Source organism: Papaver somniferum, chromosome 4 (assembly GCF_003573695.1).
Source record: "Papaver somniferum cultivar HN1 chromosome 4, ASM357369v1, whole genome shotgun sequence".
Taxonomy (NCBI): Eukaryota; Viridiplantae; Streptophyta; class Magnoliopsida; order Ranunculales; family Papaveraceae; genus Papaver; species Papaver somniferum.
The window spans coordinates 46,982,668-46,997,969 of record NC_039361.1 but is presented as its reverse complement, the minus strand read 5'-3'; positions in this window follow the sequence as shown (position 1 = coordinate 46,997,969).

The following is a 15,302-nucleotide window of genomic DNA, read 5'->3' as shown; positions in this document are numbered from 1 at the left end:
TGCATAAAAAATTCCGCGAATTTTTTTCTTTTTTTCCTACTAATATTTTTAATGATTCCAATTCTTTTTTTTTTTTAAGGATCCATTTATTTTATTTTTGATATCATATTGTTTTGTGATTTATGCTTAATTCCAATGTCTTAACACTTCCAACAGGATAATTGATTTTTGTATTATTTATTTTTGTACAGGATAAACAAATCCTTTTATAAACCAGAAGATTACTCGATTCATGTGTGGCATCCACAAACCAGGTATTTTTCTTCTAATCGTTGATCTAAATTTAATCAATGATCCAGTTATTTAATATTATCTGAAAGTGTAATAGCAACAATTAAGTTTAAGCTTTCTTTTCTACCAGTAGTTTGGAGCTGTAATTAGGCAAGTTCTATTATAAAAAGTGTAAACGAACATTGGACAATGGTCATTGGATTTTTTTAATTATTATTCTTATGATTGAATGATTGATTTAAATTTATGATAAAATCATGATGAATATTGCATATTTAATGAAATCATTTTATTTATTTATTTGGTAATTTTAAAGTTGTTTCTACCTGTTTTGGAATGTTTTCAAGATTATATATTTTAAGTAATTATATTCTAAAATGTGATAGGCCGAATGATATACCATGGGTCTCAAAGATTCTCCTTAATTTCTATTGGCCGAAATTTTTTATTGGTGGGGCCAGAATCAACCAGAAGCTCCGATTAACCACGACGCTCGAAAAAAAACTCCGTTTATATATAGAGAATATCTTCTAAAATTACAAGATCTTATAGAAGTTATGATTGATCATCACCTTTATCTAATTATTTAGTATATATTTTTTAAATAAATTTTAGTTATTCAAAGTTGTTTCACCAAGTTAACCAATTAAATTCGTACAAATATATCGTTAAGACATATTTCAATTAGATATTATCTTTGTAAACTTCCTTGTACCAAGGATATTAAATTCCATTTACTTTGAGGATACAAGTTTTCTGGCACGTGCATACGCACGTGCTTGGATCACATTGTCAAGTGTGAATTGTGTTAGGGTACAATTACCACGTGTTCTCTTTTACCGTGAGGCATGGACCACGTATTGTTTCTATGGATGGTTCAGATTCATGAGCAATTCAAAAAAATCTTAGCCGTCAGAGGTAGTCTTAGGGTACTCCGCCTTTGAATCGCTTCAGTGCGAGATTTGGGGAGAAATCCCAAAACCTAATTCCAATTCATCCCCACTCTCTACAGAAACTGAAACATAACCACCATTTTCCCCTGCTTCCATCTCCACCAACACCTTTGTATTTTCCCTGCTAATTGATCAATCAGATGTATGTATGTGATCAATCACGAAGATCACCACCATATTTATGTACTTCATTTGTGTAGTATGTTTATTGATCAATCAGATGTATGTAATTAACTCAAATTTCTTTTATTTATATGCTTTAAAGGTGCTTATTTGGTTGGGTTATTGGGTAAAGCTTATACAGACTTTAATGTTTCAATGATGCGGATCAGATTTTTTTCATCTTACTTTGATTTTGATTATCATGTTTGCTGTTTTTTCAGCCACAATTTCACCCATTGAATCTATGTTTCGATGGTTATGATTTTGATATTCCTTTAAATTACTCTTATACCCTCCATTTATGGATGCAATGGTTTAAATAAAAAATAAGAAGAAGGGCAAAATCGGAAGTTCGAAATTTGCAGCTTCACTTGCTACAGTAAGGGGTGTTCCCTTTATATAATAGAATAGATATTTAAAGTGATATCATATATAAAACGGAGAAAATCCCACTAGAGATGTTAGAAAGTTTTCTTATTCCAACATATAAAAATTTACATGGATGTAAATACCAACAGAGTAGTGAAAATTATCAATAAAAGCCAAGGTGAATATAGGAGACAATAACACTCCATCATTATTCTTTAAATGTGTGTCAAAATTTGTGCAAGCCCTAACATTTACATGTGTTTTCTGTTATGTATCAAATCAAATCAAGTTGTCTACATATGCATCAACCGACAAAAGTTGATGCAGATGGAAAAATGGTATTTGGTGATACAAATAAACTAAGGTTCTTGAATCAGTATCCACATATGCGTGTTTGATTACTCTACTGTATAGGATATCATAAATATTGGTATTCACATGTCTCGGAAGATAGGTGGAGATGGAATCTAACTAATAATTATTTATTTTCTGTCAAATCAACTTAGAAAGCTTTACTAAATGAGTCAAATAGTGATGTGTGTCGTAGGTGCAATCAAATTAATGATCTTATTTCCACTCAGTTATAGATAATATAATGGAAGTCAAGTTCGTTCACATGAAGAACAATGACTTTTAGTTGTCGAAGTGTCACTAAATGGGGGTTTTGTTCTGGATCTTGAAAGATAGATAACAAGTTTAATCACTTGGCAGAATTCCGATTGAATTATTTGGATACAACTGAATTGATCTTGGATATTGATTTATGAGATCGTCCAAGTACTCCTCTTAACAGTCAGGTTCACGAACCTTGTGTCTACACGCATACTGACTTAGTGGATGTTGAGATATAAACTTTATATACATATTATCAAGGATCATTCAGTTGGTATACTTGTTATTGTATTAAGTTTTTATTATACAGATTTTCAAACGAAAATGTTTGGTGCATTTCGTATCCCCTACGTTTTCAGTTGATTCTACTGGTTAGACTCCTAGATCAAGGTCCATTTTTTAGTGTTGTTTGTACACACAAGCGCTCTGCAAGATCTCGTGATCTCTACTTGTGTACCAATTCGATGATTACTTACAACCTAACTTAATACTAACATTAGATTAACTCAACAAATAAATTTAGGATGCCACCTAAACAATCTATCAATCAATGATAAACATTCGTTATAGTATAAACAAATGATAATCATATGAAGAACTTCAAAGTAGATTAATATAATAATTCGAATCTTATTTAGAACTTAGAATTCATCCTCAATCAATAGGTGTTTAGATACTCATGGATGTAAAAGCATCCATGATATACATATGAGAAAAGTAAAGAGATAACGTTACAATCGATGGGAACCGCTTGTAAACCCTAGTTTTTGCTCTGTATGTTGTTTATCCTCTCCAAAGATTACGAAATTCTTGCCCTCTCTCTACAAGGCCTAATACCTATTTATACATGTTTACAATGTTTCTCCTTCAAGTATCTTAGTAGGTCCGGGAACCCGAACCTAAACTATAAAATAAAGACCAAACAAGTAGTCTGTGAAGGCCATTAGCGTACACATACCTCCTTATTATAAAAATTCAGGTACTTTTGGTATGTTTACCCATACAGTTCAAGAAATTCCAGATTCTGACGGTACAATACCCGGTATGCGTACCCTTCTATATTCGATAAGCTTGATTTGCCCATAACTTCTTCGTCCGAACTCGGAATAACCTCATTATTTTTGTGCTCTATTTCTATATTTCAATTCTCTTCTATATGGTGATGAGATATTATGAATTTGAATGAGTTGAACTTGGTATTTGGCCCGTCTCTTGATTTTGAGCATTTTGGCTTATTATTCTTGCGGCACTTATTCCAACTCTCTTCGACTTGGGCACTTGGATACTTGGAGTACTTCTATTATTAGATCATTTTTAGCCTTTTAACTCTTCTTGAGATGATTCACCTAATATAAACAAATAAAAGAAAACAAGGGTAAAACAAGATAATATACAAGAATTATAGCTAAAACAAGTATGAAATGGACAATAAAATTATATGACTTATGCACTTATCAAATATGCACTTCAATGTTCAAACTAATATGCATGTGAATTTAAATAGTTTCTGAAAAATAAGTTTGTCACCTAGAATACTTCGCTTTCCTTGGAAATGTTTGCAAGATTACCTGCTACCTGGTGATAAAATTTCTATATTCACTCGTACTGCAAATAATATTTATTTCTTGGACAGTAAATTATAGAAACCATGCAGGATTTTTTCATTAATTGCAGATTCTCTCAGCACATTTGGACTAAGGTTGACATTCACCTAAATCAAACTATACATAATACCGAGTTTGAGTACTGGATAAAGTGTTGCTGGCCTAATCAGTGGAATGGAAACACAGTCATGGTGGTGACATACAGTTTGAAAGGATAGTTCTTTGGTACACCTGAAAAGCTAGATGTCATGGTCTCAGAGAGTCTACAACCTAATGTTCAAGTTATTTTCAGAGTAATCAAAAACCATCAAAGTGATTGGATAAATAGTATAACTAGCATGAATAGGTATAGGCAATCCCAGGTTGCTATTACTATAAAGCCATGGGAAAATCCTCATAGACATTACATTTTTTTGATACTCTGTTCTTTGATATAACTAAACAAGCATTAGTTAGACTATAAAGAATCCTAAGGGTACAAGTGATGGAGCTAGATCCAAATCGCTAAAGTTTATGGATGCAGAACAAGCAGAGGCTTTAACATTTCTAGAATTTATATAAGAGGCTCACAGTAAAGGGATTATACGAATTCAACTGGAAGGAGGCTTCCAAAATATAATTGAAGCAATAAATGGAAAATCAGATGCTTTCAAATGGACGACATCTAATGTGGTAAAGGACATTTTAAATTTAATAGCTTGTTTTGATAGTTGGTCTTGTAACAAGATGCACAAAGACAACAACAACGTTGCATATGTCACTCAAATGTATAACATCAATATAAGTAACATGGGGGAAACTAGTACCTCAGTGAATTTAAGAAGGTGTTCAATTAAATTTATTATTAATCTGATGTTAAAAGTTAATTATTACGTAAATTTCTTTTTTCGTATTAAATAAAAGATTATCCGCATACACAAATACGACATGGCCGAAGGACCTGGAAAAATATGGCTCACAACATTGTAAAAAATGGGCATTTGACCTGGTTTTACCTAATCAACCACACCCTCTAATGGAACCATATTTTTTCTGGCACCATTCTATTTTTGTTGGAGACCATTCTCCCTATTTTACTAGGTCATTTAGAAGTAGTTTGAGACACCCCTTATCTATACATTTTTTCTTAATGGCCAAAATATAATTTTTAATTTACTATTAATAATTAACTTAGTTAAGATAATTATGCTAGTAAGGTTAAATTATATATTTGACTTAATATCAGTGTAAGAGAATCAAGATTAAAGATCATTCGAAAGAAATGAGAAGAATAAGTGTTTTCGGGACTTTTTTTTTTAAAATTTTGATATTCTTGTACTCAAAATGAGTGATTTAAAAGTCAATTTCGAGGAATGTGAATCTTCAATCTTCATAACGATACAGTAATAAGTGATTTGTGAAAATGAAAACTTTTAAAGGGTAAATCGTCAAAGTAGTTATAGGTTCAGCTAGGAAAATAAAAGTACAGATAACATAACATCCTATTTAATGGAGTTTTAGACTAGGTTTGGCTAGAAAAACAGAAGTACAAGTATCCGAACATCCTTTTTAATGGTATGTGGATTAAGTTCGGCTTGGAAAACTCAAGAACAACTAGACGATTTCCATTTTGTGTTTAACAGAGTTATGTTCGGAAATGACAAGGACAAAATGTTCTCGAACCTAAGATAAAACCAAAACATACATTTGCAGAAAGTGCGGCTAGGAAACTAGAATGTTCGGCTATGATTTTTTTTTTCTCGAAATAGCCAAAAAAATAAATCAAAATTGGGTTTAAAGCCCAAAGATTTTTTTTTTTTGAAAGAAAAAGAGAAGAGTCATTAAAGAAGCCTGCCGGCAAAATTAAGGATTACATGGAAAATTTTCAGACTTTAACTTAGAACTTACACACACTGGAAGTTCAGAAGACCATTTCCTATTACATTTGTTGAGATTGGCATATTTCGCTAGCCGATCAGCCACTTGATTGCACTTTCTTTTTCTAAAACATACAAACACATCACCTCAACACTGAATTAAGGGCCTATACTCTCTAATTAAATTAGCATCTTCCTAATGAATAACGAGATTATGACCTTTTACACTATACATAACCATCTTGTTGTCTCCCTCTACAATGATATGCTGAAGTTGCAGCTGACAAATCCATTGGAGAGATTTGAGCACTAGTACGGCTTCATCTTGAGAGACATCCCTCACTCTTTCTATTATTGTCCAGGCTTCCACCAGTCTACCTGAAAAATCCCTGATTATTAGAGTAATGCCAGCAATATGATTTCCAAGGATGACATAAGCATCTAAGTTTAGTTTAAATTTTCTCTAGAAGGGGGGATCCAGTTATTAGAATGTATTCTTCTATACCTAATTTTGTGAGAGATATTGCTCACAACCTGCATCTGATTCAAAAAAGTGTTAGTATGGATTTTATTATCAATGCACAAATTAAGAATTTTGTGTTTTAGGCTGCTAATAGTGCATCTTTTATTGTGGAAGATCATCTCATATCTGGATTTCCATATAAACCACATTGTGATAACAATGGCATTTATGCTTCCTTGTTTTTTAAAGTTGATGTTGTTCTCAGGATTGGACCAAGACTTTAACCATTGCTGAATATCTTGAACATCATTGATTTCCTGAGCAAATTCCGGTGAGATAACATTCCACGCATTCCTAGCATATCTGCACTGGATTAGAAGATGGTTTGCATATTCCTCATTAGAGTTACACCTTTGACATATTGTGTTTCGCACTTGAGATTGTCTTGCAATTCTTTGAGTAATAGGAAAGATATCATGTGCCAAAATTTATCCTCTCCTTCCATGCTTGCAAGACTTGTATTATGCTTACAAAGAATGGCCTTATAGGTTGAGTTCACTGTAAAATGACCACTTCTTGTTAAAGACCAATGTAATTTTTCTTCAAATTGTATAAAAGGCCTGATATTCTGACTTTTGTCTATTTGGTCTTGATTGAAGTACTGTTGAAGGAGATTAAAGTTCCAACTTTTCGTGTGTTGATTGATGAAATCATTTACCTTCATGTTGTATGGAATCTTCTCTTCAGTAAAAAAATTTTCTTGGATTTGTTGAGCTGTGTAGCCTTCTATCCAATTAACTCTGAAAGCGTAAGCTGTTTTTCCATCTCCAATTTTCCAGATGTGAAACTGTTTCACCCACTTTATCCCTTCACATATGCTTTTCCATATTGCAGTGCCTTTACTAGTGATATCATACCGCAAAACATTTTCATTTTTAAAGTATTTGTCTTCTAGAAGTTTTGCCCATTTCCTATTCTTTTCCTGTATTAATCTCCAAGCTAATTTTGTGATCATTGCTTCATTAAAAACTTTCATATTCCTGAATCTAAGATCTTCTCATATTTTAGAAATAGACACGGTGTTTGAAGACTTGAAGTAGCATGCCTTTCCATTAATCTTGTTCCACCAGTATTTTCTATGTATTGACTCCAACTGATTTATAGTTTTTTGTGCAAGACTAAAACGGATCATTTGAAACTAAGCCATGTAATTAGTGACAGATTGAATTTGTGTGCTTCTCCCTGCTTGATTGACCAATCCTGCCTGCCACTGTTGGAGCCTGCATTGCATCTTTTCCTGAATTTTGTTGAAGGTTTTGATTTTTCTCTCCCAATGAAAAGATTGATTCCCAAATACTTCTCATTTAAAGGCATTTCCTTCATACCAAGCATGTTGCAGATGTCTTGTTTAGATCCATCACTTAATCTCTTGCTAAAGTGTATACTGCTATATTTATCTAAATTAACCATTTGCCCTGAAACTGTACAGAATTTCTGAATTATATTTCTGAGATTACTTATTGAGGAACCCTTTGTTGTTGAAAAAATAATGCAATCGTCTGTGAAAAAATAGGTGAGATATAGGAGGTCCAGATCTGGCAGGATATATAGGAATTATGTTTTTCTTCTCCGCAACACAATAGAGCATTCTACTTAAACCTTCCATGCAAATTATGAAGAGGTATGTAGATAAATTGTCACCTTGAGAAGACCTCTGGTTGGATGCATAGTTTTGATTGGAGACCCGTTTAGCAGAATGGAGATTGTTGTTGTAGAGATGCATTGATCCACCAGTTGACACCATTTTTCAGAGAATCCAAGATTTTTAAGGATGTTGATTATAAATGTCCATTCCATTCTGTCGAAGGCTTTCGACATATCTAAATTCACCACAACTGCTCCATAAAAAGCTTTAGTTTTCTTCATATATTGGACAACTTCATGAGCCACTATGGTATTATCCATGATATTTCCACCAGGAACATAGGCAACTTGCCAGGGGGAGATAATTCTGTGAAGTAGACGCTCCAGTCTATTTTTCATGATCTTGGAAATGATTTTGTAAGATATGTTACATAGGATTATGGGTCTAAAATCTGATGGTGTTTGAATGTAATTGTTCTTGGGTAAGAGAATTTGAAATGTGTGAATAAGATCTTAATGCGTGTCGTAACCACAATAAATTAATTAAGATATTCCCCACTAATTAACTGGTAATATAGCGGTAGTAAGAGATCGTTCCCACAAAGAGCGATGTAATTGATAGGTTATTTAGATAGCGAAACAAAATAAAAGACAAAAGGGGGATTGTTTTTAAAGTAAAAAAATAACAAATAAAAGAAAGATGATCAAGGAATCCTTCGTCGTTACCAAGCGATAACTGGATTAGTATACTTATCTATCTTCGTTAGAACCATTCATCACCAACCGTAGGAAAGCAGCTGGCGCAATGCTATCCCCAAAGTCCCTTATGTAACTTAATACCGAAGCGCTCGCATATCAAATTCTATCCAACTGAACCACTAAGTAGTAGCGCACTCAAGGTGTAACCCAACCTGAAGCTTTAAGTTATGTGAACTTAGGTTTATCCTAGCAGTTAGACTCTTAGCGCAAGGTCCACTTACTAGTGTTTTCTTCACACACGATTGCTCCACAGAATCCCTCTGCGAGGTCTCACGTTCTCTACTTGTGTAAGGATTATTCAACGATTACACGGATATCCTAACCCTTTACTAGCAATAGAATGAACAATAGATTAATCCAATTGTACACTTGAACAATCTATAAATCAATCATAAACCTTAATTATAGTGAAAACAAACGATAAGATGATAAAACTCTGAATAGATTTATATAATAATGTAGCTTCACGTTAGAACATTGAATTCATCCTCAATCAACAAAGGTTTAGCTTCTCATGATTACATAATTACCCGGTTTCCCCCTAAAGGGGTAAACCCTGTATCTTTTGAAGAACAAAAGTATAATATGAGATGAGATATATTTTCTTAAGGCTTTGGATGTCTTCTTATATAGAACTCTCAAAGTTAGGCTTTAGAATACTTCCGGGACCGTGTTTCCTTGAGTTAGAAGTCAATTTCGCGTCCAATATGTCTCAGGAAGTTGTCAGGTTCGGCTCATAACTTCCCGAGCTTTCCCGCATGAACCTGACAAGTTAAATTCACTCCAGGCGATCACCAGGTTCGGATCACTTGATTAAATTACTTTTGATCCGAAAACTCTCCTGTATACTCTTCGAAAAATATTGATTTTTAAGCTCCAGGTTCGGATAACTCGTGCTAATGAAGTTATCAGCCGAACCTCTCTCCGTAACTTCAAGTTTCAATGTTGTTTTGCCTATAACTTCTTCGTCCGAACTCGGAATGACCTCATTCTTTTTGCGTGCTTTTCGTATTCTCGTTCTCTTCAAGATGATATTAATAAATCCTAGATTTTAATGAGTTGAATTTGGACTTTGGCCTTCCTTCATTGATAGACTCCACTTCCTTGTTCATTTAAGCACTTTATAGCTCCTTTTTTGATGAATCACCTGATATGACACATAAACTAGAAAATAATCATAATAACAAGTAATATGTAAGAATTATAGCTAAAACAAGCATGGAATTTACATTCTAACATGTAAATTAAGCACTTATCAAATTCCCCCACACTTAGCTTTTGCTAGTCCTCGAGCAAACTATCTAAAGTACAACAACTCCATGTCGTTGAGGATACGGGTGCACTTAGCTAATGAAAAATTCCTTTAAACCCCTAGGTGTCCCTAGCGGACGATTTATAGTCTCGTAGGTCTTACGAGAGATATATCCACAAAACCTTCTTCAACTTCAAAGTGTTCCAGTTTACCAAGCATCCAAAGAGCTATGAGGACATAGAGTTTCTGCGTGCTAGTAATAAGAAGTTAGAAATATCAAAGAACATATTCTCATTATTAAATGTTGAGTGAGAAATAACTACACCATAATGAGAGAACGCGTGTTTGAGAGTGATCAATAAGCATTTCGCCTCGACTTCTGCCTCACTTAAAAGGATTTTATGATAATTGCACTCAATAAGACGACTTTTTTATGGGTATCACATGTGTGCAGGTAGGAATGAAGAGACAAATCCTACACACATTGAATGGTGGAAAGAAAACCTTCCGAAATATTTCTGGAGACCCCCACAAGATCGTGGGAAATAAAGATATTTTTTCTGATGATCTTTAAGAAAGAAAATCAACTATTATTGCGAGGATGAGAGTACTTACCACCTTCACATCCGATTGCAATGATGAAAACACCGCTCTCACAGCATCCAATAGAAACGTAGTCTTCAGCTCGTCTTCTTCATCTTCTTCGTCTTTGTCTTCGGTCTTCAACTGTTGATGATAAACTCTTGAACTTCATAAAACTTTGACAATTTGTAACTCTTTTCCTAAATTTCCTTGTTGCTCGAAACTTCTTTATATCTTTTTCTTCCTCATGGTCTCATTAAATAAATAAAAACAAAATAACAAATTTTTCCCGTTTTTTTTTCTTATTTTTTTTATAATAACCAATCGGGGTATTTTATTAGCAAACTTTATTTTTTTATTTTTATTTTTATTTTTTTTTTATTTTTCTTAAGACAAGAAAAATAATACAAAAATTATAATGAAAATGGCCATGGTGAAGTACTTTACCGCTTGATTCTTCACAACTTGTATTGTCTCGTATCATAAAATTCAATCACTCTCATCTTTTAATTTTCTTCACTCTTGTACTTTGTCTTCCACTTTGATATAAAATTCCGCTCCTTATATGTAAGTCTTCAACATGTATATAAAAATCTGCTCATTGTATGTTGCTTTACTTGGATATGAAATGTCGTTCTTCCTTGAATTGTTGCTTGTAAACCTCAAACGTCTTCAAATTTCCTTGTAGATTTTGATGTCGCTCCCTTGCTGATGATGATGGTGTTTCTATGGATCTGTTGTTGGCGAGAGAGAGAATGGTGCTAACTGCAAATCAAACTACAAGAAGGTGGCTATCATCTATAGACGCCACCCTCATGATTGACGAAATCAGCACTCAAGAGATCAAAGAGTAGTGCTTCTATTAGTGGGAGGTTGGGTAACTCACCATTCTACCCGGAATTAACGTATGGTGACACACTCTCAAAAGAAAGCTCTTTAGTCATATACAAAAAAATATGGTCTGGTGCCTCAGTTGATATGAAAATAGGTAGTCTCCACAAATGATTGATCAACAACTCTAATAATGCATTTCTCCCTGCTCCTCATTTGCATCACCGGCATGATTAAATCCATTATTTAACACTCTAACAAGCAATAAATCCGAACGTAGTTCCCTAACACTTCCAAGTTTAGGTATGTCGGTCAGAATTATCTATGTAAACATACCTAAAAGTATGCTAGTGACTCTAAAATCTCTACAAGTTGGAGGTTTTTTATGCAAAAAATTTGAAAAAAATCTATATGCAAAATATTCAAACACTCCCCCACACTTAAACTTTACATTGTGCTCAATGTATTGACTCTTCCTAAGTAAAATAAAGGTGGGATATCCTAATGTGATATGCAAAAGAAGAAGACTAAAAACAAAAAGGATAGAAAATACAAAACCTATGGGTTGCCTCCCATTCAGCGCTTAGTTTAACGTCCTCAGCCTGACCCTCTGGTTATCGTCCATACACCAACAATCTGAAAATTTGGTAGTCCACCCAGACAACAATCTACAATTCTAATAATAGCTTCATGGAAATATTAGCACAAGAAATAAATATTGAAGTTTCACCCACACTTAGTCCTTTATACACTCGGAAGTGGATAAAGAACATAGAATTCGGGTACTTCAAAAGGTTCTTCAGCATCGAGAACCTGCAAACTATTTGAATCAAACACATCAAGTGGTGGATACTTAGAAGCAAAATAATTCGTTAAAACTTTGGAAGCACATAACTTCAATTTTAAGTGAGGTATTTTCCTAAAAGTCGGGTTAACAACTCGTTGAGAATCTACTTCAATTGGATGAAAAGGGTCAATAGATATTAAATTATGTAAAGGATTAGACAAACCTTTTTTGAGATCCTCATATTTTGTCTCTAGTGAATTATTTACCTCAAGTATATCGTGGTCCTCTATCGAACTCTTAATTTCTGCTTCAACTGAAATCTCAGCATCATTATATTCCTTGACAAGCTCAATTGGGTCTTCCACGACTTCAATCAATTTGGTTTCATTCTCAATCTCTATCTCTTTAACAACCTCGTCATCGGAATCGGAATCCTCTCCTAGGAAGTCTAGTTCATTGGTGCAAATATTAAAATCATTGTTTGAGTACGTTACACCATTTATAACAACGGTTATGTCATATCCATTCTCCTCCTTTTGAATAGGCGAGTGATCGTCATAATGATACGGAGTTGGAATAACTTTACCATTATTGTATGAACTTTCTAAAAGTTTCTCATCATCATCGGAATCTTCGTCAACCTCATAATCTTCACTATCCCAACGATACTGGAATTCCATTTTTATGGCCTTTTCAATTTCATGAAGAGTCTCCACTGATGCTCCATCTTCTTCCAGTTGATTGTATCTCTTATAAAGTTTTATGATATTTACACGTTTTCTATCATTACTCACAATAGAGTACCTAGACCGCAACTCTTCCCCTTGAATAAGTGAAATATGAGCAATATGAGTGGGTTTGGTTACACTATCATAAGTTTTGAGTTCAAAACTCTCTGTCATCCATTACTAGAAAAACATTGATCAGAAACATAACTATCCTTTCATCCTCGCGGTTGTTCACTTACATGCCCGTCATAAGGTTGTTGACATGTATGAGAATATTCATAAGGATCCGTGGGATATTGATCATAGCCAAAAGATTGGTTTTGATTATACCCATAGGATGGTTGGTAGTTGTTATAAGAATGAGATTATTATCCATATTGATTACCACTGTCATATGATTGGTCTTGTGATCCGTACATGTTATTTCCGTAAGGAAACATGACGACTCACAAGAAATAGAAAAACAAAACAAAAAAAAAATCTAAAAACAAAAACAAACAACACAAGCTAAACAAATAACAAATCAATAAGTAACTACTGCCCCGGCAGCGGCGCCAAAATTTGATGCGTGTCGTAACCACAAAAAACTAATTAAGATATTTCCCACTAATTAACTGGTAATATAACGGTAGTAAGAGATCGTTCCCACAGAGAGCTGTGTAATTGATAGGGTATTTAGATAGCGAAACAAAATAAAAGACAAAGGGAGGATTGTTTTTAAAGTAAAAGAATAACAAATAAAAGAAAGATGATCAAGGAGTCCTCGCCGTTACCAAGCGATAACTAGATTATTATACTTATCTATCTTCGTTAAAACCATTCATCACCAGCCGTAGGAAAGCATCTGGCGCAGTGCTATCCCCAAAGTCCCTTATGTAACTTGATACCGAAGCGCTCGCATATCAAATTCTACCCAACTGAACCACCAAGTAGTAGCGCACTCAAGGTGAAACCCAACCGGAAGCTTTAAGTCATGTGAACTTAGGTTGATCCTAGCAGTTAGACTCTTAACGCAAGGTCCACTTACTAGTGTTGTCTTCACACATGATTGCTCCACAGAATCCCTCAGTGAGGTTTCACGTTCCCTACTTGTGTAAGGATTATTCAAAAATTACACGGATATCCTAAACCTTTACTAGCAATAAAATGATCAATAGATTAATCCAATTGTACACTGGAACAATCTAGAAATCAATCATAAACCCTAATTATAGTGAAAACAAACGATAAGATAATAAAACTCTGAATAGATTTATATAATAATGTAGCTTCACGCTAGAACATTGAATTCATCCTCAATCAACAAAGGTTTAGCTTCTCATGATTACACAATTACCCGGTTTCCCCCTAAAGGGGTAAACTGATGTGTTTTCAAAGTTGTTGTAGTGATAAGATTCGTTCAAGACTTGTGAAAGCAGATTTTAGACTTAATTTTAAATAAAAAATATATGAAACTTAAATAAAAGTGATATGAAAAATATGGAGAAGACTGGGTCTATGGATTCCACTAATAACCAATATCAAAGTGATTTATATTTTCTAATTATAATTATGCAAATCCTTCATTCAAATTGATTCTTAATATTGCAAAAGTTGATTTTTTAGAAATAACAATTGTAAATCGAAAGTATGGGACATCAAAACCCTAGGCTAGCATGCTCCATCAATTGAAATAACAATTTTTTAACAAAAACCATTTTATCTATTTATTTATCAAGGCAAATAATCATATAATAATTGCATAAATTAAATTAAATAGAGATTACCACATTTCATTGGCGAAATAGCTTCATCCGTCGCCCCAGAGGATGGGTTTAGCTCATCATTGTGTAAACTTGCTCAAAATATTGATTCATGCTCAAAATTTGTTTACAAAGATGAAATGGAGAGAAAATAATGAAAATCGGGTGTTTTCAACGTTTATAATTGTTGCAAAACATTGTTACAAAGAACAATGCCTCTGGTGGTCTTTTGTTCTTCGTGTTCTTGGTGCAGCAGCAGAAACAGAGTTCTGAAAACTCTTGATTCACGCCTCCTGAGCTCTCCTCTCGACCCCAAACTCTCCGTCCCCATTCTATACGATCTTAGGAACCTATTTATACATCATTGCAACATTGAATCTCCCAAAATCTCTTTATTTAATCCCATTATTTCTTTTATTCTCGAAAATATATTGTTTCCAAAAATCGTTTCTGCAGCTGTATTTTCTTTCCTTCTATACCTTCTTCACGCTCCAGAATATCGATCAACTCTTCCAAGCACGTGCAGTACACGTTTAAATTCCTAACAACTCGTGCAAGCTCATGTTTTCCCTCCAACTCCCTGTTTGGATTAAACCAAGTTATCCAGCCAAATTTGATCGAAACAAACACCCATACTAGCTCTGTTAGGACATATCACAACTACCCATGAAGTTTCAGCGATTGAATCACATAAAAACTCCTCCAAACATTCGATCAAAATTCTGCC